Consider the following 26170-nt stretch of genomic DNA (forward strand, 5'->3'; position numbering starts at 1 on the left):
TTTTGCCATAGCTCGCTTCGTTTCCGAGATATTTGCCGATTTATCTCAAGGGAAGGGGCCTGACGGACATATTTCGAGATATTTCTTCTTCTTGTTGTTCTTCTTCTGCACAGCTAAACTGGAAGTGGCATTTGCGGCTCGCACTAGTGCAGAGTTATCTCAAAGAAAGGGGCCACGGTGTTTCTGTATCTCTATTATGTTGGTGCGGTTTCGGAACTTTTAAATATCTTGATATATCTCGAGAACTACGCATCTGATCAAAAAATATCATGGAACATGAAAAGTATGAAACTTAATTCTCTACAAATAAGGTCTCTTAACATTTTGCCATAGCTCGCTTCGTTTCCGAGATATTTGCCGATTTATCTCAAGGGAAGGGGCCTGACGGACATATTTCGAGATATTTCTTCTTCTTGTTTTTCTTCTTCTGCACAGCTAAGCTGGAAGTGGCATTTGCAGCTCGCAATAGTGCAGAGTTATCTCAAAGAAAGGGGCCACGGTGTTTCTGTATCTCTATTATGTTGGTGCGGCTTCGGAACTTTTAAATATCTTGATATATCTCGAGAACTACCCATCTGATCAAAAAATATCATAGAACATAAAAAGTAGGAAACTTAATTCTCTACAAAAAAGGTCTCTTAACATTTTGCCATAGCTCGCTTCGTTTCCGAGATATTTGCAGATTTATCTCAAGGGAAGGGGCCTAACGGACATATTTCGAGATATTTCTTCTTCTTGTTGTTCTTCTTCTGCACAGCTAAACTGGAAGTGGCATTTCCAGCTCGCAATAGTGCAGAGTTATCTCAAAGAAAGGGGCCACGGTGTTTCTGTATCTCTATTATGTTGGTGCGGCTTCGGAACTTTTAAATATCTTGATATATCTCGAGAACTACGCATCTGATCAAAAAATATCATGGAACATGAAAAGTAGGAAACTTAATTCTCTACAAAAAAGGTCTCTTAACATTTTGCCATAGCTCGCTTCGTTTCCGAGATATTTGCAGATTTATCTCAAGGGAAGGGGCCTGACGGACATATTTCGAGATATTTCTTCTTCTTGTTGTTCTTCTTCTGCACAGCTAAGCTGGAAGTGGCATTTGCAGGTCGCAATAGTGCAGAGTTATCTCAAAGAAAGGGGCCACGGTGTTTCTGTATCTCTATTATGTTGGTGCAGCTTCGGAACTTTTAAATATCTCGATATATCTCGAAAACTACGCTTCTGATCAAAAAATATCATAGAACATAAATTGTAGGAAACATAATTCTCTACAAAAAAGGTCTCTTAACGTTTTGCCATAGCTCGCTTCGTTTCCGAGATATTTGCAGATTTATCTCAAGGGAAGGGTCCTGACGGACATATTTCGAGATATTTCTTCTTCTTGTTGTTCTTCTTCTGCACAGCTAAACTGGAAGTGGCATTTCGAGCTCGCAATAGTGCAGAGTTATCTCAAAGAAAGAGGCCACGGTGTTTCTGTGTCTCTATTATGTTGGTGCGGCTTCGGAACTTTTAAATATCTCGATATATCTCAAAAACTACGCTTCTGATCAAAAAATATCATAGAACATAAAAAGTAGGAAACTTAATTCTCTACAAAAAAGGTCTCTTAACATTTTGCCATAGCTCGCTTCGTTTCCGAGATATTTGCAGATTTGTCTCAAGCGAAGGGGCCTGACGGACATATTTCGAGATATTTCTTCTTCTTGTTGCTCTTCTTCTGCACAGCTAAGCTGGAAGTGGCATTTCCAGCTCGCAATCGTGCAGAGTTATCTCAAAGAAAGGGGCCACGGTGTTTCTGTATCTCTATTATGTTGGTGCGGCTTCGGAACTTTTAAATATCTCGATATATCTCGAAAACTACGCTTCTGATCAAAAAATATCATAGGACATAAATTGTAGGAAACATAATTCTCTACAAAAAAGGTCTCTTAACATTTTGCCATAGCTCGCTTCGTTTCCGAGATATTTGCAGATTTATCTCAAGGGAAGGGTCCTGATGGACATATTTCGAGATATTTCTTCTTCTTGTTGTTCTTCTTCTGCACAGCCAAACTGGAAGTGGCATTTCCAGCTCGCAATCGTGCAGAGTTATCTCAAAGAAAGGAGCCACGGTGTTTCTGTATCTCTATTATGTTGGTGCGGCTTCGGAACTTTTAAATATCTTGATATATCTCGAGAACTACGCATCTGATCAAAAAATATCATAGAACATAAAAAGTAGGAAACTTAATTCTCTACGAAAAAGGTCTCTTATCATTTTCCCATAGCTGGCATCGTTTCCGAGATATTTGCAGATTTAGCTCAAGGGAAGGGGTCTGACGGACATATTTCGAGATATTTCTTCTTCTTGTTGTTCTTCTTCTGCACAGCTAAGCTGGAAGTGGCATTTGCAGCTCGCAATAGTGCAGAGTTATCTCAAAGAAAGAGGCCACGGTGTTTCTGTGTCTCTATTATGTTGGTGCGGCTTCGGAACTTTTAAATATCTCGATATATCTCGAAAACTACGCTTCTGATCAAAAAATATCATAAAACGTAAATTGTAGGAAACATAATTCTCTACAAAAAAGGTCTCTTAACATTTTGCCATAGCTCGCTCCGTTTCCGAGATATTTGCAGATTTATCTCAAGGGAAGGGGTCTGACGGACATATTTCGAGATATTTCTTCTTCTTGTTGTTCTTCTTCTGCACAGCTAAGCTCGAAGTGGCATTTGCAGCTCGCAATAGTGCAGAGTTATCTCAAAGAAAGGGGCCACGGTGTTTCTGTATCTCTATTATGTTGGTGCGGCTTCGGAACTTTTAAATATCTTGATATATCTCGAGAACTACGCATCTGATCAAAAAATATCATACAATATAAAACGTAGGAAACTTAATTCTCTACAAAAAAGGTCACTTAACATTTTGCCATAACTCGCTTCGTTTCCGAGATATTTGCAGATTTATCTCAAGGGAAGGGGCCTGACGGACATATTTTGAGATACTTCTTCTTCTTGTTGTTCTTCTTCTGCACAGCTAAGTTGGAAGTGGCATTTGCAGCTCGCAAGAGTGCAGAGTTATCTCAAAGAAAGGGGCCACGGTGTTTCTGTATCTCTATTATGTTGGTGCGGCTTCGGAACTTTTAAATATCGTGATATATCTCGAGAACTACGCATCTGATCAAAAAATATCATAGAACATAAAAAGTAGGAAACTTAATTCTCTACAAAAAAGGTATCTTAGCATTTTGCCATAGCTCGCTTCGTTCCCGAGATATTTGCAGATTTATCTCAAGGGAAGGGGCCTGACGGACATATTTTGAGATTTTTCTTCTTCTTGTTGTTCTTCTTCTGCACAGCTAAGCTGGAAGTGCCATTTGCAGCTCGCAATAGTGCAGAGTTATCTCAAAGACAGAGGCCACGGTGTTTCTGTGTCTCTATTATGTTGGTGCGGCTTCGGAACTTTTAAATATCTCGATATATCTCGAAAACTACGCTTCTGATCAAAAAATATCATAAAACGTAAATTGTAGGAAACATAATTCTCTACAAAAAAGGTCTCTTAACATTTTGCCATAGCTCGCTCCGTTTCCGAGATATTTGCAGATTTATCTCAAGGGAAGGGGTCTGACGGACATATTTCGAGATATTTCTTCTTCTTGTTGTTCTTCTTCTGCACAGCTAAGCTGGAAGTGGCATTTGCGGCTCGCACTAGTGCAGAGTTATCTCAAAGAAAGGGGCCACGGTGTTTCTGTATCTCTATTATGTTGGTGCGGCTTCGGAACTTTTAAATATCTTGATATATCTCGAGAACTACCCATCTGATCAAAAAATATCATAGAACATAAAAAGTAGGAAACTTAATTCTCTACAAAAAAGGTCTCTTAACATTTTGCCATAGCTCGCTTCGTTTCCGAGATATTTGCAGATTTATCTCAAGGGAAGGGGCCTAACGGACATATTTCGAGATATTTCTTCTTCTTGTTGTTCTTCTTCTGCACAGCTAAACTGGAAGTGGCATTTCCAGCTCGCAATAGTGCAGAGTTACCTCAAAGAGAGGAGCCACGGTGTTTCTGTATCTCTATTATGTTGGTGCGGCTTCGGAACTTTTAAATATCTTGATATATCTCGAGAACTACGCATCTGATCAAAAAATATCATAGAACATAAAAAGTAGGAAACTTAATTCTCTACAAATAAGGTCTCTTAACATTTTGCATAGCTCGCTTCGTTTCCGAGATATTTGCAGATTTATCTCAAGGGAAGGGGCCTGACGGACATATTTCGAGATATTTCTTCTTCTTGTTGTTCTTCTTCTGCACAGCTAAACTGGAAGTGGCATTTGCGGCTCGCACTAGTGCAGAGTTATCTCAAAGAAAGGGGCCACGGTGTTTCTGTATCTCTATTATGTTGGTGCGGTTTCGGAACTTTTAAATATCTTGATATATCTCGAGAACTACGCATCTGACCAAAAAATATCATGGAACATGAAAAGTATGAAACTTAATTCTCTACAAATAAGGTCTCTTACCATTTTGCCATAGCTCGCTTCGTTTCCGAGATATTTGCCGATTTATCTCAAGGGAAGGGGCCTGACGGACATATTTCGAGATATTTCTTCTTCTTGTTGTTCTTCTTCTGCACAGCTAAACTGGAAGTGGCATTTGCGGCTCGCACTAGTGCAGAGTTATCTCAAAGAAAGGGGCCACGGTGTTTCTGTATCTCTATTATGTTGGTGTGGTTTCGGAACTTTTAAATATCTCGATATATCTCGAAAACTACGCATCTGATCAAAAAATATCATACAACATAAAAAGTAGGAAACTTAATTCTCTACAAAAAAGGTCTATTAACATTTTGCCATAGCTCGCTTGGTTTCCGAGATATTTGCAGATTTACCTCAAGGGAAGGGGCCTGACGGACATATTTCGAGATATTTCTTCTTCTTGTTGTTCTTCTTCTGCACAGCTAAGCTGGAAGTGGCATTTGCGGCTCGCACTAGTGCAGAGTTATCTCAAAGAAAGGGGCCACGGTGTTTCTGTATCTCTATTATGTTGGTGCGGCTTCGGAACTTTTAAATATCTTGATATATCTCGAGAACTACCCATCTGATCAAAAAATATCATAGAACATAAAAAGTAGGAAACTTAATTCTCTACAAAAAAGGTCTCTTAACATTTTGCCATAGCTCGCTTCGTTTCCGAGATATTTGCAGATTTATCTCAAGGGAAGGGGCCTAACGGACATATTTCGAGATATTTCTTCTTCTTGTTGTTCTTCTTCTGCACAGCTAAACTGGAAGTGGCATTTCCAGCTCGCAATAGTGCAGAGTTACCTCAAAGAGAGGAGCCACGGTGTTTCTGTATCTCTATTATGTTGGTGCGGCTTCGGAACTTTTAAATATCTTGATATATCTCGAGAACTACGCATCTGATCAAAAAATATCATAGAACATAAAAAGTAGGAAACTTAATTCTCTACAAATAAGGTCTCTTAACATTTTGCATAGCTCGCTTCGTTTCCGAGATATTTGCAGATTTATCTCAAGGGAAGGGGCCTGACGGACATATTTCGAGATATTTCTTCTTCTTGTTGTTCTTCTTCTGCACAGCTAAACTGGAAGTGGCATTTGCGGCTCGCACTAGTGCAGAGTTATCTCAAAGAAAGGGGCCACGGTGTTTCTGTATCTCTATTATGTTGGTGCGGTTTCGGAACTTTTAAATATCTTGATATATCTCGAGAACTACGCATCTGATCAAAAAATATCATCGAACATGAAAAGTATGAAACTTAATTCTCTACAAATAAGGTCTCTTACCATTTTGCCATAGCTCGCTTCGTTTCCGAGATATTTGCCGATTTATCTCAAGGGAAGGGGCCTGACGGACATATTTCGAGATATTTCTTCTTCTTGTTGTTCTTCTTCTGCACAGCTAAGCTCGAAGTGGCATTTGCAGCTCGCAATAGTGCAGAGTTATCTCAAAGAAAGGGGCCACGGTGTTTCTGTATCTCTATTATGTTGGTGCGGCTTCGGAACTTTTAAATATCTTGATATATCTCGAGAACTACGCATCTGATCAAAAAATATCATACAATATAAAACGTAGGAAACTTAATTCTCTACAAAAAAGGTCACTTAACATTTTGCCATAACTCGCTTCGTTTCCGAGATATTTGCAGATTTATCTCAAGGGAAGGGGCCTGACGGACATATTTTGAGATACTTCTTCTTCTTGTTGTTCTTCTTCTGCACAGCTAAGTTGGAAGTGGCATTTGCAGCTCGCAAGAGTGCAGAGTTATCTCAAAGAAAGGGGCCACGGTGTTTCTGTATCTCTATTATGTTGGTGCGGCTTCGGAACTTTTAAATATCGTGATATATCTCGAGAACTACGCATCTGATCAAAAAATATCATAGAACATAAAAAGTAGGAAACTTAATTCTCTACAAAAAAGGTATCTTAGCATTTTGCCATAGCTCGCTTCGTTCCCGAGATATTTGCAGATTTATCTCAAGGGAAGGGGCCTGACGGACATATTTTGAGATTTTTCTTCTTCTTGTTGTTCTTCTTCTGCACAGCTAAGCTGGAAGTGCCATTTGCAGCTCGCAATAGTGCAGAGTTATCTCAAAGACAGAGGCCACGGTGTTTCTGTGTCTCTATTATGTTGGTGCGGCTTCGGAACTTTTAAATATCTCGATATATCTCGAAAACTACGCTTCTGATCAAAAAATATCATAAAACGTAAATTGTAGGAAACATAATTCTCTACAAAAAAGGTCTCTTAACATTTTGCCATAGCTCGCTCCGTTTCCGAGATATTTGCAGATTTATCTCAAGGGAAGGGGTCTGACGGACATATTTCGAGATATTTCTTCTTCTTGTTGTTCTTCTTCTGCACAGCTAAGCTGGAAGTGGCATTTGCGGCTCGCACTAGTGCAGAGTTATCTCAAAGAAAGGGGCCACGGTGTTTCTGTATCTCTATTATGTTGGTGCGGCTTCGGAACTTTTAAATATCTTGATATATCTCGAGAACTACCCATCTGATCAAAAAATATCATAGAACATAAAAAGTAGGAAACTTAATTCTCTACAAAAAAGGTCTCTTAACATTTTGCCATAGCTCGCTTCGTTTCCGAGATATTTGCAGATTTATCTCAAGGGAAGGGGCCTAACGGACATATTTCGAGATATTTCTTCTTCTTGTTGTTCTTCTTCTGCACAGCTAAACTGGAAGTGGCATTTCCAGCTCGCAATAGTGCAGAGTTACCTCAAAGAGAGGAGCCACGGTGTTTCTGTATCTCTATTATGTTGGTGCGGCTTCGGAACTTTTAAATATCTTGATATATCTCGAGAACTACGCATCTGATCAAAAAATATCATAGAACATAAAAAGTAGGAAACTTAATTCTCTACAAATAAGGTCTCTTAACATTTTGCATAGCTCGCTTCGTTTCCGAGATATTTGCAGATTTATCTCAAGGGAAGGGGCCTGACGGACATATTTCGAGATATTTCTTCTTCTTGTTGTTCTTCTTCTGCACAGCTAAACTGGAAGTGGCATTTGCGGCTCGCACTAGTGCAGAGTTATCTCAAAGAAAGGGGCCACGGTGTTTCTGTATCTCTATTATGTTGGTGCGGTTTCGGAACTTTTAAATATCTTGATATATCTCGAGAACTACGCATCTGATCAAAAAATATCATGGAACATGAAAAGTATGAAACTTAATTCTCTACAAATAAGGTCTCTTACCATTTTGCCATAGCTCGCTTCGTTTCCGAGATATTTGCCGATTTATCTCAAGGGAAGGGGCCTGACGGACATATTTCGAGATATTTCTTCTTCTTGTTGTTCTTCTTCTGCACAGCTAAACTGGAAGTGGCATTTGCGGCTCGCACTAGTGCAGAGTTATCTCAAAGAAAGGGGCCACGGTGTTTCTGTATCTCTATTATGTTGGTGTGGTTTCGGAACTTTTAAATATCTCGATATATCTCGAAAACTACGCATCTGATCAAAAAATATCATAGAACATAAAAAGTAGGAAACTTAATTCTCTACAAAAAAGGTCTATTAACATTTTGCCATAGCTCGCTTGGTTTCCGAGATATTTGCAGATTTACCTCAAGGGAAGGGGCCTGACGGACATATTTCGAGATATTTCTTCTTCTTGTTGTTCTTCTTCTGCACAGCTAAGCTGGAAGTGGCATTTGCGGCTCGCACTAGTGCAGAGTTATCTCAAAGAAAGGGGCCACGGTGTTTCTGTATCTCTATTATGTTGGTGCGGCTTCGGAACTTTTAAATATCTTGATATATCTCGAGAACTACGCATCTGATCAAAAAATATCATAGAACATAAAAAGTAGGAAACTTAATTCTCTACAAATAAGGTCTCTTAACATTTTGCATAGCTCGCTTCGTTTCCGAGATATTTGCAGATTTATCTCAAGGGAAGGGGCCTGACGGACATATTTCGAGATATTTCTTCTTCTTGTTGTTCTTCTTCTGCACAGCTAAACTGGAAGTGGCATTTGCGGCTCGCACTAGTGCAGAGTTATCTCAAAGAAAGGGGCCACGGTGTTTCTGTATCTCTATTATGTTGGTGCGGTTTCGGAACTTTTAAATATCTTGATATATCTCGAGAACTACGCATCTGATCAAAAAATATCATCGAACATGAAAAGTTTGAAACTTAATTCTCTACAAATAAGGTCTCTTACCATTTTGCCATAGCTCGCTTCGTTTCCGAGATATTTGCCGATTTATCTCAAGGGAAGGGGCCTGACGGACATATTTCGAGATATTTCTTCTTCTTGTTGTTCTTCTTCTGCACAGCTAAGCTCGAAGTGGCATTTGCAGCTCGCAATAGTGCAGAGTTATCTCAAAGAAAGGGGCCACGGTGTTTCTGTATCTCTATTATGTTGGTGCGGCTTCGGAACTTTTAAATATCTTGATATATCTCGAGAACTACGCATCTGATCAAAAAATATCATACAATATAAAACGTAGGAAACTTAATTCTCTACAAAAAAGGTCACTTAACATTTTGCCATAACTCGCTTCGTTTCCGAGATATTTGCAGATTTATCTCAAGGGAAGGGGCCTGACGGACATATTTTGAGATACTTCTTCTTCTTGTTGTTCTTCTTCTGCACAGCTAAGTTGGAAGTGGCATTTGCAGCTCGCAAGAGTGCAGAGTTATCTCAAAGAAAGGGGCCACGGTGTTTCTGTATCTCTATTATGTTGGTGCGGCTTCGGAACTTTTAAATATCGTGATATATCTCGAGAACTACGCATCTGATCAAAAAATATCATAGAACATAAAAAGTAGGAAACTTAATTCTCTACAAAAAAGGTATCTTAGCATTTTGCCATAGCTCGCTTCGTTCCCGAGATATTTGCAGATTTATCTCAAGGGAAGGGGCCTGACGGACATATTTTGAGATTTTTCTTCTTCTTGTTGTTCTTCTTCTGCACAGCTAAGCTGGAAGTGCCATTTGCAGCTCGCAATAGTGCAGAGTTATCTCAAAGACAGAGGCCACGGTGTTTCTGTGTCTCTATTATGTTGGTGCGGCTTCGGAACTTTTAAATATCTCGATATATCTCGAAAACTACGCTTCTGATCAAAAAATATCATAAAACGTAAATTGTAGGAAACATAATTCTCTACAAAAAAGGTCTCTTAACATTTTGCCATAGCTCGCTCCGTTTCCGAGATATTTGCAGATTTATCTCAAGGGAAGGGGTCTGACGGACATATTTCGAGATATTTCTTCTTCTTGTTGTTCTTCTTCTGCACAGCTAAGCTGGAAGTGGCATTTGCGGCTCGCACTAGTGCAGAGTTATCTCAAAGAAAGGGGCCACGGTGTTTCTGTATCTCTATTATGTTGGTGCGGCTTCGGAACTTTTAAATATCTTGATATATCTCGAGAACTACCCATCTGATCAAAAAATATCATAGAACATAAAAAGTAGGAAACTTAATTCTCTACAAAAAAGGTCTCTTAACATTTTGCCATAGCTCGCTTCGTTTCCGAGATATTTGCAGATTTATCTCAAGGGAAGGGGCCTAACGGACATATTTCGAGATATTTCTTCTTCTTGTTGTTCTTCTTCTGCACAGCTAAACTGGAAGTGGCATTTCCAGCTCGCAATAGTGCAGAGTTACCTCAAAGAGAGGAGCCACGGTGTTTCTGTATCTCTATTATGTTGGTGCGGCTTCGGAACTTTTAAATATCTTGATATATCTCGAGAACTACGCATCTGATCAAAAAATATCATAGAACATAAAAAGTAGGAAACTTAATTCTCTACAAATAAGGTCTCTTAACATTTTGCATAGCTCGCTTCGTTTCCGAGATATTTGCAGATTTATCTCAAGGGAAGGGGCCTGACGGACATATTTCGAGATATTTCTTCTTCTTGTTGTTCTTCTTCTGCACAGCTAAACTGGAAGTGGCATTTGCGGCTCGCACTAGTGCAGAGTTATCTCAAAGAAAGGGGCCACGGTGTTTCTGTATCTCTATTATGTTGGTGCGGTTTCGGAACTTTTAAATATCTTGATATATCTCGAGAACTACGCATCTGATCAAAAAATATCATGGAACATGAAAAGTATGAAACTTAATTCTCTACAAATAAGGTCTCTTACCATTTTGCCATAGCTCGCTTCGTTTCCGAGATATTTGCCGATTTATCTCAAGGGAAGGGGCCTGACGGACATATTTCGAGATATTTCTTCTTCTTGTTGTTCTTCTTCTGCACAGCTAAACTGGAAGTGGCATTTGCGGCTCGCACTAGTGCAGAGTTATCTCAAAGAAAGGGGCCACGGTGTTTCTGTATCTCTATTATGTTGGTGTGGTTTCGGAACTTTTAAATATCTCGATATATCTCGAAAACTACGCATCTGATCAAAAAATATCATAGAACATAAAAAGTAGGAAACTTAATTCTCTACAAAAAAGGTCTATTAACATTTTGCCATAGCTCGCTTGGTTTCCGAGATATTTGCAGATTTACCTCAAGGGAAGGGGCCTGACGGACATATTTCGAGATATTTCTTCTTCTTGTTGTTCTTCTTCTGCACAGCTAAGCTGGAAGTGGCATTTGCGGCTCGCACTAGTGCAGAGTTATCTCAAAGAAAGGGGCCACGGTGTTTCTGTATCTCTATTATGTTGGTGCGGCTTCGGAACTTTTAAATATCTTGATATATCTCGAGAACTACCCATCTGATCAAAAAATATCATAGAACATAAAAAGTAGGAAACTTAATTCTCTACAAAAAAGGTCTCTTAACATTTTGCCATAGCTCGCTTCGTTTCCGAGATATTTGCAGATTTATCTCAAGGGAAGGGGCCTAACGGACATATTTCGAGATATTTCTTCTTCTTGTTGTTCTTCTTCTGCACAGCTAAACTGGAAGTGGCATTTCCAGCTCGCAATAGTGCAGAGTTACCTCAAAGAGAGGAGCCACGGTGTTTCTGTATCTCTATTATGTTGGTGCGGCTTCGGAACTTTTAAATATCTTGATATATCTCGAGAACTACGCATCTGATCAAAAAATATCATAGAACATAAAAAGTAGGAAACTTAATTCTCTACAAATAAGGTCTCTTAACATTTTGCATAGCTCGCTTCGTTTCCGAGATATTTGCAGATTTATCTCAAGGGAAGGGGCCTGACGGACATATTTCGAGATATTTCTTCTTCTTGTTGTTCTTCTTCTGCACAGCTAAACTGGAAGTGGCATTTGCGGCTCGCACTAGTGCAGAGTTATCTCAAAGAAAGGGGCCACGGTGTTTCTGTATCTCTATTATGTTGGTGCGGTTTCGGAACTTTTAAATATCTTGATATATCTCGAGAACTACGCATCTGATCAAAAAATATCATCGAACATGAAAAGTATGAAACTTAATTCTCTACAAATAAGGTCTCTTACCATTTTGCCATAGCTCGCTTCGTTTCCGAGATATTTGCCGATTTATCTCAAGGGAAGGGGCCTGACGGACATATTTCGAGATATTTCTTCTTCTTGTTGTTCTTCTTCTGCACAGCTAAACTGGAAGTGGCATTTGCGGCTCGCACTAGTGCAGAGTTATCTCAAAGAAAGGGGCCACGGTGTTTCTGTATCTCTATTATGTTGGTGCGGTTTCGGAACTTTTAAATATCTTGATATATCTCGAGAACTACGCATCTGATCAAAAAATATCATGGAACATGAAAAGTATGAAACTTAATTCTCTACAAATAAGGTCTCTTACCATTTTGCCATAGCTCGCTTCGTTTCCGAGATATTTGCCGATTTATCTCAAGGGAAGGGGCCTGACGGACATATTTCGAGATATTTCTTCTTCTTGTTGTTCTTCTTCTGCACAGCTAAACTGGAAGTGGCATTTGCGGCTCGCACTAGTGCAGAGTTATCTCAAAGAAAGGGGCCACGGTGTTTCTGTATCTCTATTATGTTGGTGCGGTTTCGGAACTTTTAAATATCTTGATATATCTCGAGAACTACGCATCTGATCAAAAAATATCATGGAACATGAAAAGTATGAAACTTAATTCTCTACAAATAAGGTCTCTTAACATTTTGCCATAGCTCGCTTCGTTTCCGAGATATTTGCCGATTTATCTCAAGGGAAGGGGCCTGACGGACATATTTCGAGATATTTCTTCTTCTTGTTTTTCTTCTTCTGCACAGCTAAGCTGGAAGTGGCATTTGCAGCTCGCAATAGTGCAGAGTTATCTCAAAGAAAGGGGCCACGGTGTTTCTGTATCTCTATTATGTTGGTGCGGCTTCGGAACTTTTAAATATCTTGATATATCTCGAGAACTACGCATCTGATCAAAAAATATCATGGAACATGAAAAGTAGGAAACTTAATTCTCTACAAAAAAGGTCTCTTAACATTTTGCCATAGCTCGCTTCGTTTCCGAGATATTTGCAGATTTATCTCAAGGGAAGGGGCCTGACGGACATATTTCGAGATATTTCTTCTTCTTGTTGTTCTTCTTCTGCACAGCTAAGCTGGAAGTGGCATTTGCAGGTCGCAATAGTGCAGAGTTATCTCAAAGAAAGGGGCCACGGTGTTTCTGTATCTCTATTATGTTGGTGCAGCTTCGGAACTTTTAAATATCTCGATATATCTCGAAAACTACGCTTCTGATCAAAAAATATCATAGAACATAAATTGTAGGAAACATAATTCTCTACAAAAAAGGTCTCTTAACGTTTTGCCATAGCTCGCTTCGTTTCCGAGATATTTGCAGATTTATCTCAAGGGAAGGGTCCTGACGGACATATTTCGAGATATTTCTTCTTCTTGTTGTTCTTCTTCTGCACAGCTAAACTGGAAGTGGCATTTCGAGCTCGCAATAGTGCAGAGTTATCTCAAAGAAAGAGGCCACGGTGTTTCTGTGTCTCTATTATGTTGGTGCGGCTTCGGAACTTTTAAATATCTCGATATATCTCAAAAACTACGCTTCTGATCAAAAAATATCATAGAACATAAAAAGTAGGAAACTTAATTCTCTACAAAAAAGGTCTCTTAACATTTTGCCATAGCTCGCTTCGTTTCCGAGATATTTGCAGATTTGTCTCAAGCGAAGGGGCCTGACGGACATATTTCGAGATATTTCTTCTTCTTGTTGCTCTTCTTCTGCACAGCTAAGCTGGAAGTGGCATTTCCAGCTCGCAATCGTGCAGAGTTATCTCAAAGAAAGGGGCCACGGTGTTTCTGTATCTCTATTATGTTGGTGCGGCTTCGGAACTTTTAAATATCTCGATATATCTCGAAAACTACGCTTCTGATCAAAAAATATCATAGGACATAAATTGTAGGAAACATAATTCTCTACAAAAAAGGTCTCTTAACATTTTGCCATAGCTCGCTTCGTTTCCGAGATATTTGCAGATTTATCTCAAGGGAAGGGTCCTGATGGACATATTTCGAGATATTTCTTCTTCTTGTTGTTCTTCTTCTGCACAGCCAAACTGGAAGTGGCATTTCCAGCTCGCAATCGTGCAGAGTTATCTCAAAGAAAGGGGCCACGGTGTTTCTGTATCTCTATTATGTTGGTGCGGCTTCGGAACTTTTAAATATCTTGATATATCTCGAGAACTACGCATCTGATCAAAAAATATCATAGAACATAAAAAGTAGGAAACTTAATTCTCTACGAAAAAGGTCTCTTAACATTTTCCCATAGCTGGCATCGTTTCCGAGATATTTGCAGATTTAGCTCAAGGGAAGGGGTCTGACGGACATATTTCGAGATATTTCTTCTTCTTGTTGTTCTTCTTCTGCACAGCTAAGCTGGAAGTGGCATTTGCAGCTCGCAATAGTGCAGAGTTATCTCAAAGAAAGAGGCCACGGTGTTTCTGTGTCTCTATTATGTTGGTGCGGCTTCGGAACTTTTAAATATCTCGATATATCTCGAAAACTACGCTTCTGATCAAAAAATATCATAAAACGTAAATTGTAGGAAACATAATTCTCTACAAAAAAGGTCTCTTAACATTTTGCCATAGCTCGCTCCGTTTCCGAGATATTTGCAGATTTATCTCAAGGGAAGGGGTCTGACGGACATATTTCGAGATATTTCTTCTTCTTGTTGTTCTTCTTCTGCACAGCTAAACTGGAAGTGGCATTTCCAGCTCGCAATAGTGCAGAGTTATCTCAAAGAAAGGGGCCACGGTGTTTCTGTATCTCTATTATGTTGGTGCGGCTTCGGAACTTTTAAATATCTTGATATATCTCGAGAACTACGCATCTGATCAAAAAATATCATGGCACATGAAAAGTAGGAAACTTAATTCTCTACAAAAAAGGTCTCTTAACATTTTGCCATAGCTCGCTTCGTTTCCGAGATATTTGCAGATTTATCTCAAGGGAAGGGGCCTGACGGACATATTTCGAGATATTTCTTCTTCTTGTTGTTCTTCTTCTGCACAGCTAAGCTGGAAGTGGCATTTGCAGGTCGCAATAGTGCAGAGTTATCTCAAAGAAAGGGGCCACGGTGTTTCTGTATCTCTATTATGTTGGTGCAGCTTCGGAACTTTTAAATATCTCGATATATCTCGAAAACTACGCTTCTGATCAAAAAATATCATAGAACATAAATTGTAGGAAACATAATTCTCTACAAAAAAGGTCTCTTAACGTTTTGCCATAGCTCGCTTCGTTTCCGAGATATTTGCAGATTTATCTCAAGGGAAGGGTCCTGACGGACATATTTCGAGATATTTCTTCTTCTTGTTGTTCTTCTTCTGCACAGCTAAACTGGAAGTGGCATTTCGAGCTCGCAATAGTGCAGAGTTATCTCAAAGAAAGAGGCCACGGTGTTTCTGTGTCTCTATTATGTTGGTGCGGCTTCGGAACTTTTAAATATCTCGATATATCTCAAAAACTACGCTTCTGATCAAAAAATATCATAGAACATAAAAAGTAGGAAACTTAATTCTCTACAAAAAAGGTCTCTTAACATTTTGCCATAGCTCGCTTCGTTTCCGAGATATTTGCAGATTTGTCTCAAGCGAAGGGGCCTGACGGACATATTTCGAGATATTTCTTCTTCTTGTTGCTCTTCTTCTGCACAGCTAAGCTGGAAGTGGCATTTCCAGCTCGCAATCGTGCAGAGTTATCTCAAAGAAAGGGGCCACGGTGTTTCTGTATCTCTATTATGTTGGTGCGGCTTCGGAACTTTTAAATATCTCGATATATCTCGAAAACTACGCTTCTGATCAAAAAATATCATAGGACATAAATTGTAGGAAACATAATTCTCTACAAAAAAGGTCTCTTAACATTTTGCCATAGCTCGCTTCGTTTCCGAGATATTTGCAGATTTATCTCAAGGGAAGGGTCCTGATGGACATATTTCGAGATATTTCTTCTTCTTGTTGTTCTTCTTCTGCACAGCCAAACTGGAAGTGGCATTTCCAGCTCGCAATCGTGCAGAGTTATCTCAAAGAAAGGGGCCACGGTGTTTCTGTATCTCTATTATGTTGGTGCGGCTTCGGAACTTTTAAATATCTTGATATATCTCGAGAACTACGCATCTGATCAAAAAATATCATAGAACATAAAAAGTAGGAAACTTAATTCTCTACGAAAAAGGTCTCTTAACATTTTCCCATAGCTGGCATCGTTTCCGAGATATTTGCAGATTTAGCTCAAGGGAAGGGGTCTGACGGACATATTTCGAGATATTTCTTCTTCTTGTTGTTCTTCTTCTGCACAGCTAAGCTGGAAGTGGCATTTGCAGCTCGCAATAGTGCAGAGTTATCTCAAAGAAAGAGGCCACGGTGTTTCTGTGTCTCTATTATGTTGGTGCGGCTTCGGAACTTTTAAATATCTCGATATATCTCGAAAACTACGCTTCTGATCAAAAAATATCATAAAACGTAAATTGTAGGAAACATAATTCTCTACAAAAAAGGTCTCTTAACATTTTGCCATAGCTCGCTCCGTTTCCGAGATATTTGCAGATTTATCTCAAGGGAAGGGGTCTGACGGACATATTTCGAGATATTTCTTCTTCTTGTTGTTCTTCTTCTGCACAGCTAAGCTCGAAGTGGCATTTGCAGCTCGCAATAGTGCAGAGTTATCTCAAAGAAAGGGGCCACGGTGTTTCTGTATCTCTATTATGTTGGTGCGGCTTCGGAACTTTTAAATATCTTGATATATCTCGAGAACTACGCATCTGATCAAAAAATATCATACAATATAAAACGTAGGAAACTTAATTCTCTACAAAAAAGGTCACTTAACATTTTGCCATAACTCGCTTCGTTTCCGAGATATTTGCAGATTTATCTCAAGGGAAGGGGCCTGACGGACATATTTTGAGATACTTCTTCTTCTTGTTGTTCTTCTTCTGCACAGCTAAGTTGGAAGTGGCATTTGCAGCTCGCAAGAGTGCAGAGTTATCTCAAAGAAAGGGGCCACGGTGTTTCTGTATCTCTATTATGTTGGTGCGGCTTCGGAACTTTTAAATATCTCGATATATCTCGAAAACTACGCTTCTGATCAAAAAATATCATAAAACGTAAATTGTAGGAAACATAATTCTCTACAAAAAAGGTCTCTTAACATTTTGCCATAGCTCGCTCCGTTTCCGAGATATTTGCAGATTTATCTCAAGGGAAGGGGTCTGACGGACATATTTCGAGATATTTCTTCTTCTTGTTGTTCTTCTTCTGCACAGCTAAGCTCGAAGTGGCATTTGCAGCTCGCAATAATGCAGAGTTATCTCAAAGAAAGGGGCCACGGTGTTTCTGTATCTCTATTATGTTGGTGCGGCTTCGGAACTTTTAAATATCTTGATATATCTCGAGAACTACGCATCTGATCAAAAAATATCATACAATATAAAAAGTAGGAAACTTAATTCTCTACAAAAAAGGTCTTTTAACATTTTGCCATAACTCGCTTCGTTTCCGAGATATTTGCAAATTTATCTCAAGGGAAGGGGCCTGACGGACATATTTTGAGATATTTCTTCTTTTTGTTGTTCTTCTTCTGCACAGCTAAGCTGGAAGTGGCATTTGCAGCTCGCAATAGTGCAGAGTTATCTCAAAGAAAGGGGCCACGGTGTTTCTGTATCTCTATTATGTTGGTGCGGCTTCGGAACTTGTAAATATCTTGATATATCTCGAGAACTACGCATCTGATCAAAAAATATCATAGAACATAAAAAGTAGGAAACTTAATTCTCTACAAAAAAGGTCTCTTAACATTTTGCCATAGCTCGCTTGGTTTCCGAGATATTTGCAGATTTATCTCAAGGGAAGGGGCCTGACGGACATATTTCGAGATATTTCTTCTTCTTGTTGTTCTTCTTCTGCACAGCTAAGCTGGAAGTGGCATTTGCAGCTCGCAGTAGTGCAGAGTTATCTCAAAGAAAGGGGCCACGGTGTTTCTGTATCTCTATTATGTTGGTGCGGCTTCGGAACTTTTAAATATCTTGATATATCTCGAGAACTACGCATCTGATCAAAAAATATCATAGAACATAAAAAGTGGGAAACTTAATTCTCTACAAAAAAGGTCTCGTACCATTTTGCCATAGCTCGCTTGGTTTCCGAGATATTTGCAGATTTATCTCAAGGGAAGGGGCCTGACGGACATATTTCGAGATATTTCTTCTTCTTGTTGTTCTTCTTCTGCACAGCTAAGCTGGAAGTGGCATTTGCAGCTCGCAATAGTGCAGAGTTACCTCAAAGAAAGGGGCCACGGTGTTTCTGTATCTCTATTATGTTGGTGCCGCTTCGGAACTTTTAAATATCTGGATATATCTCGAGAACTACGCATCTGATCAAAAAATATCATAGAACATAAAAAGTAGGAAACTTAATTCTCTACAAAAAAGGTCTCTTAACGTTTTGCAATAGCTCGCTTCGTTTCCGAGATATTTGCAGATTTATCTCAAGGGAAGGGGCCTGACGGACATATTTCGAGATATTTCTTCTTCTTGTTGTTCTTCTTCTGCACAGCTAAGCTGGAAGTGGCATTTGCAGCGCGCAATAGTGCAGAGTTATCTCAAAGAAAGGGGCCACGGTGTTTCTGTATCTCTATTATGTTGGTGCGGCTTCGGAACTTTTAAATATCTCGATATATCTCGAAAACTACGCTTCTGATCAAAAAATATCATAGGACATAAATTGTAGGAAACATAATTCTCTACAAAAAAGGTCTCTTAACATTTTGCCATAGCTCGCTTCGTTTCCGAGATATTTGCAGATTTATCTCAAGGGAAGGGTCCTGATGGACATATTTCGAGATATTTCTTCTTCTTGTTGTTCTTCTTCTGCACAGCCAAACTGGAAGTGGCATTTCCAGCTCGCAATCGTGCAGAGTTATCTCAAAGAAAGGGGCCACGGTGTTTCTGTATCTCTATTATGTTGGTGCGGCTTCGGAACTTTTAAATATCTTGATATATCTCGAGAACTACGCATCTGATCAAAAAATATCATAGAACATAAAAAGTAGGAAACTTAATTCTCTACGAAAAAGGTCTCTTAACATTTTCCCATAGCTGGCATCGTTTCCGAGATATTTGCAGATTTAGCTCAAGGGAAGGGGTCTGACGGACATATTTCGAGATATTTCTTCTTCTTGTTGTTCTTCTTCTGCACAGCTAAGCTGGAAGTGGCATTTGCAGCTCGCAATAGTGCAGAGTTATCTCAAAGAAAGAGGCCACGGTGTTTCTGTGTCTCTATTATGTTGGTGCGGCTTCGGAACTTTTAAATATCTCGATATATCTCGAAAACTACGCTTCTGATCAAAAAATATCATAAAACGTAAATTGTAGGAAACATAATTCTCTACAAAAAAGGTCTCTTAACATTTTGCCATAGCTCGCTCCGTTTCCGAGATATTTGCAGATTTATCTCAAGGGAAGGGGTCTGACGGACATATTTCGAGATATTTCTTCTTCTTGTTGTTCTTCTTCTGCACAGCTAAGCTCGAAGTGGCATTTGCAGCTCGCAATAGTGCAGAGTTATCTCAAAGAAAGGGGCCACGGTGTTTCTGTATCTCTATTATGTTGGTGCGGCTTCGGAACTTTTAAATATCTTGATATATCTCGAGAACTACGCATCTGATCAAAAAATATCATACAATATAAAACGTAGGAAACTTAATTCTCTACAAAAAAGGTCACTTAACATTTTGCCATAACTCGCTTCGTTTCCGAGATATTTGCAGATTTATCTCAAGGGAAGGGGCCTGACGGACATATTTTGAGATACTTCTTCTTCTTGTTGTTCTTCTTCTGCACAGCTAAGTTGGAAGTGGCATTTGCAGCTCGCAAGAGTGCAGAGTTATCTCAAAGAAAGGGGCCACGGTGTTTCTGTATCTCTATTATGTTGGTGCGGCTTCGGAACTTTTAAATATCGTGATATATCTCGAGAACTACGCATCTGATCAAAAAATATCATAGAACATAAAAAGTAGGAAACTTAATTCTCTACAAAAAAGGTATCTTAGCATTTTGCCATAGCTCGCTTCGTTCCCGAGATATTTGCAGATTTATCTCAAGGGAAGGGGCCTGACGGACATATTTTGAGATTTTTCTTCTTCTTGTTGTTCTTCTTCTGCACAGCTAAGCTGGAAGTGCCATTTGCAGCTCGCAATAGTGCAGAGTTATCTCAAAGACAGAGGCCACGGTGTTTCTGTGTCTCTATTATGTTGGTGCGGCTTCGGAACTTTTAAATATCTCGATATATCTCGAAAACTACGCTTCTGATCAAAAAATATCATAAAACGTAAATTGTAGGAAACATAATTCTCTACAAAAAAGGTCTCTTAACATTTTGCCATAGCTCGCTCCGTTTCCGAGATATTTGCAGATTTATCTCAAGGGAAGGGGTCTGACGGACATATTTCGAGATATTTCTTCTTCTTGTTGTTCTTCTTCTGCACAGCTAAGCTCGAAGTGGCATTTGCAGCTCGCAATAATGCAGAGTTATCTCAAAGAAAGGGGCCACGGTGTTTCTGTATCTCTATTATGTTGGTGCGGCTTCGGAACTTTTAAATATCTTGATATATCTCGAGAACTACGCATCTGATCAAAAAATATCATACAATATAAAAAGTAGGAAACTTAATTCTCTACAAAAAAGGTCTTTTAACATTTTGCCATAACTCGCTTCGTTTCCGAGATATTTGCAAATTTATCTCAAGGGAAGGGGCCTGACGGACATATTTTGAGATATTTCTTCTTTTTGTTGTTCTTCTTCTGCACAGCTAAGCTGGAAGTGGCATTTGCAGCTCGCAATAGTGCAGAGTTATCTCAAAGAAAGGGGCCACGGTGTTTCTGTATCTCTATTATGTTGGTGCGGCTTCGGAACTTGTAAATATCTTGATATATCTCGAGAACTACGCATCTGATCAAAAAATATCATAGAACATAAAAAGTAGGAAACTTAATTCTCTACAAAAAAGGTCTCTTAACATTTTGCCATAGCTCGCTTGGTTTCCGAGATATTTGCAGATTTATCTCAAGGGAAGGGGCCTGACGGACATATTTCGAGATATTTCTTCTTCTTGTTGTTCTTCTTCTGCACAGCTAAGCTGGAAGTGGCATTTGCAGCTCGCAGTAGTGCAGAGTTATCTCAAAGAAAGGGGCCACGGTGTTTCTGTATCTCTATTATGTTGGTGCGGCTTCGGAACTTTTAAATATCTTGATATATCTCGAGAACTACGCATCTGATCAAAAAATATCATAGAACATAAAAAGTAGGAAACTTAATTCTCTACAAAAAAGGTCTCTTAACGTTTTGCAATAGCTCGCTTCGTTTCCGAGATATTTGCAGATTTATCTCAAGGGAAGGGGCCTGACGGACATATTTCGAGATATTTCTTCTTCTTGTTGTTCTTCTTCTGCACAGCTAAGCTGGAAGTGGCATTTGCAGCGCGCAATAGTGCAGAGTTATCTCAAAGAAAGGGGCCACGGTGTTTCTGTATCTCTATTATGTTGTTGCGGCTTCGGAACTTTTAAATATCTCGATATATCTCGAAAACTACGCTTCTGATCAAAAAATATCATAGAACATATATTGTAGGAAACATAATTCTCTACAAAAAAGGTCTCTTAACGTTTTGCCATAGCTCGCTTCGTTTCCGAGATATTTGCAGATTTATCTCAAGGGAAGGGTCCTGACGGACATATTTCGAGATCTTTCTTCTTCTTGTTGTTCTTCCTCTGCACAGCTAAACTGGAAGTGGCATTTCCAGCTCGCAATAGTGCAGAGTTATCCCGAAGAAAGGGGCCACGGTGTTTCTGTATCTCTATTATGTTGGTGCGGCTTCGGAACTTTTAAATATCTCGATATATCTCGAAAACTACGCTTCTGATCAAAAAATATTATAGAACATAAATTGTAGGAAACATAATTCTCTACAAAAAAGGTCTCTTAACATTTTGCCGTAGCTAGCTTCGTTTCCGAGATATTTGCAGATTTATCTCAAGGGAAGGGGCCTGACGGACATATTTCGAGATATTTCTTCTTCTTGTTGTTCTTCTTCTGCACAGCTAAGCTGGAAGTGGCATTTGCAGCGCGCAATAGTGCAGAGTTATCTCAAAGAAAGGGGCCACGGTGTTTCTGTATCTCTATTATGTTGGTGCGGCTTCGGAACTTTTAAATATCTGGATATATCTCGAGAACTACACATCTGATCAAAAAATATCATAGAACATAAAAAGTAGGAAACTTAATTCTCTACAAAAAAGTTCTCTTAACATTTTGCCATAGCTCGCTTCGTTTCCGAGATATATGCAGATTTATCTCAGGGGAAGGGGCCTGACGGACATATTTCGAGATATTTCTTCTTCTTGTTGTTCTTCTTCAGCACAGCTAAGCTGGAAGTGGCATTTGCAGCTCGCAATAGTGCAGAGTTATCTCGCCGAAAGGGGCCACGTTGTTTCTGTATCTCTATTATGTTGGTGCGGCTTCGGAACTTTTAAATATCTTGATATATCTCGAGAACTACGCATCTGATCAAAAAATATCATAGACCATAAATAGTAGGAAACTTAATTTCCTACAAAAAAGGTCTCTTAATATTTTGCCATATCTCGCATCGTTTCCGAGATATTTGCAGATTTAGCTCAAGGGAAGGGGCCTGATGGACATATTCCGAGATATTTCTTGTTATTGTTGTGCTTCTTCTGCACAGCTAAGCTCGAACTGGCATTTGCAGCTCGCAATAGTGCAGGGTTATCTCAAAGAAAGGGGCCACGGTGTTTCTGTATCTCTATTATGTTGGTGCGGCTTCGGAACTTTTAAATATCTCGATATATCTCGAAAACTACGCTTCTGATCAAAAAATATCATAGAACATAAAAAGTAGGAAACTTAATTCTCTACAAAAAAGGTCTCTTAACATTTTGCCATTGCTCGCTTCGTTTCCTAGATATTTGCAGATGTATCTCAAGGGAAGGGGTCTGACGGACATATTTCGAGATATTTCTTCTTCTTGTTGTTCTTCTTCTGCACAGCTAAGCTCGAACTGGCATTTGCAGCTCGCAATAGTGCATAGTTATCTCACAGAAAGGGGTCACGGTGTTTCCGTATCTCTATTATGTTGGTGCGGCTTCGGAACTTTTAAGTATCTTGATATATCTCGAGAATTACGCATCTGATCAAAAAATATCATAGAACGTAAGAAGTAGGAAACTTAATTCTCTACAAAAAAGGTCTCTTAACATTTTGCCACAGCTCGCATCGTTTCCGAGATATTTGCAGATTTAGCTCAAGGGAAGGGGCCTGACGGACTTAATCCGAGATATTTCTTGTTCTTGTTGTGCTTCTTCTGCACAGCTAAGCTCGAACTGGCATTTGCAGCTTGCAATAGTGCAGAGTTATCTCACAGAAAGGGGCCACGGTGTTTCTGTATCTCTATTATGTTGGTGCGGCTTCGGAACTTTTAAATATCTTGATATATCTCGAGAATTACGCATCTGATCAAAAAATATCATAGAACATAAATAGTAGGAAACTTAATTTCCTACAAAAAGGGTCTCTCAACGTTTTGCCATAGCTCGCATTGTTTCCGAGATATTTGCAGACTCAGCTCAAACAAACGGGCCTGACGGACATATTCCGAGATATTTCTTGTTCTTGTTGTGCTTCTTCCGCACAGCTAAGCTCGAACTGGCATTTGCAGCTCGCAATAGTGCAGAGTTATCTCACAGAAAGGGGCCACGGTGTTTCTGTATCTCTATTATGTTGGTGCGGCTTCGGAACTTTTAAATATCTTGATATATCTCGAGAATTACGCATCTGATCAAAAAATATCATAGAACTTAAGAAGTAGGAAACTTAATTCTCTACAAAAAAGGTCTCTTAACATTTTGCCATAGCTCGCATCGTTTCCGAGATATTTGCAGATGTAACTCAAGGGAAGGGGCCTGACGGACATATTCCGAGATATTTCTTGTTATTGTTGTGCTTCTTCTGCACAGCTAAGCTCGAACTGGCATTTGCAGCTCGCAATAGTGCAGAGTTATCTCACAGAAAGGGGCCACGGTGTTTCTGTATCTCTATTATGTTGGTGCGGCTTCGGAACTTTTAAATATCTTGATATATCTCGAAAACTACGCATCCGATCCGAAAATATCATAGAACATAAATAGTAGGAAACTTAATTTCCTACAAAAAAGGTCTCTCAACGTTTTGCCATAGCTCGCATTGTTTCCGAGATATTTGCAGATTCAGCTCAAAGGATCGGGCCTGACGGACATATTTCGTGATATTTCTTCTTCTTGTTGTTCTTCGTCTGCACAGCTAAACTGGAAGTGGCATTTCCAGCTCGCAATAGTGCAGAGTTATCTCGCAGAAAGGGGCCACGCTGTTTCTGTATCTCTATTATGTTGGTGCGGCTTCGGAACTTTTAAATATCTTGATATATCTCGAGAACTACTCATCTGATCAAAAAATATCATAGAGCATAAATAGTAGGAAACTTAATTTCCTACAAAAAAGGTCTCCGAACATTTTGCCATAGCTCGCATCGTTTCCGAGATATTTGCAGATTTAGCTCAAGGGAAGGGGCCTGACGGACATATTCCGAGATATTTCTTGTTCTTGTTGTGCTTCTTCTGCACAGCTAAGCGGGAACTGGCATTTGCAGCTCGCAATAGTGCAGAGTTATCTCAAAAAAAGAGGCCACGGTGTTTATGTATCTTTATTATGTTGTTGCGGCTTCGGAACCTTTAAATATCTCGATATATCTCGAAAACTACGCATCTGATCAAAAAATATCATAGAACATAAATAGTAGGAAACTTAATTTCCTACAAAAAAGTTCTCTCAACGTTTTGCCATAGCTCGCATTGTTTCCGAGATATTTGCAGATTCAGCTCAAAGGATCGGGCCTGACGGACATATTTCGAGATATTTCTTCTTCTTGTTGTTCTTCGTCTGCACAGCTAAACTGGAAGTGGCATTTCGAGCTCGCAATATTGCAGAGTTATCTCGCAGAAAGGGGCCACGCTGTTTCTGTATCTCTATTATGTTGGTGCGGCTTCGGAACTTTTAAATATCTTGATATATCTCGAGAACTACTCATCTGATCAAAAAATATCATAGAGAATAAATAGTAGGAAACTTAATTTCCTACATAAAAGATCTCTTAATATTTTGCCATAGCTCGCATTGTTTCCGAGATATTTGCAGATTTAGCTCAAGGGAAGGGGCCTGACGGATATATTCCGAGATATTTCTTGTTCTTGTTGTGCTTCTTCTGCACAGCTAAGCTGGAAGTGGCATTTGCAGCTCGGAATAGTGCAGAGTTATCTCAAAGAAAGAGGCCACGGTGTTTATGTATCTTTATTATGTTGTTGCGGCTTCGGAACCTTTAAATATCTCGATATATCTCGAAAACTACGCATCTGATCAAAAAATATCAGAGAACCTGAATTGTAGGAAACGTAATTCTCTACAAAAAAGGTCTCTTATCATTTTGCCATAGCTCGCATCGTTTCCGAGATATTTGCAGATTTAATTCAAGGGAAGGGGCCTGACGGACATATTTCGAGATATTTCTTCTTCTTGTTGTTCTTCTTCTGCACAGCTAAAGTGGAAGTTACATTTGCAGCTCGGAATAGTGCAGAGTTATCTCAAAGAAAGAGGCCACGGTGTTTATGTATCTTTATTATGTTGGTGCGGCTTCGGAACCTTTAAATATCTCGATATATCTCGAAAACTACGTATCTGATCAAAAAATATCATAGAACATAAATAGTAGGAAACTTAATTTCCTACAAAAAGGGTCTCTCAACGTTTTGCCATAGCTCGCATTGTTTCCGAGATATTTGCAGATTCAGCTCAAAGGAACGGGCCTGACGGACATATTCCGAGATATTTCTTGTTATTGTTGTGCTTCTTCTGCACAGCTAAGCTCGAACTGGCATTTGCAGCTCGCAATAGTGCAGGGTTATCTCAAAGAAAGGGGCCACGGTGTTTCTGTATCTCTATTATGTTGGTGCGGCTTCGGAACTTTTAAATATCTCGATATATCTCGAAAACTACGCTTCTGATCAAAAAATATCATAGAACATAAAAAGTAGGAAACCTATTTCTCTACAAAAAAGGTCTCTTAACATTTTGCCATTGCTCGCTTCGTTTCCTAGATATTTGCAGATGTATCTCAAGGGAAGGGGTCTGACGGACATATTTCGAGATATTTCTTCTTCTTG

This window comes from Osmia lignaria, unplaced genomic scaffold, assembly GCF_051020975.1.
Source record: "Osmia lignaria lignaria isolate PbOS001 unplaced genomic scaffold, iyOsmLign1 scaffold0006, whole genome shotgun sequence".
Classification (NCBI taxonomy): domain Eukaryota; kingdom Metazoa; phylum Arthropoda; class Insecta; order Hymenoptera; family Megachilidae; genus Osmia; species Osmia lignaria.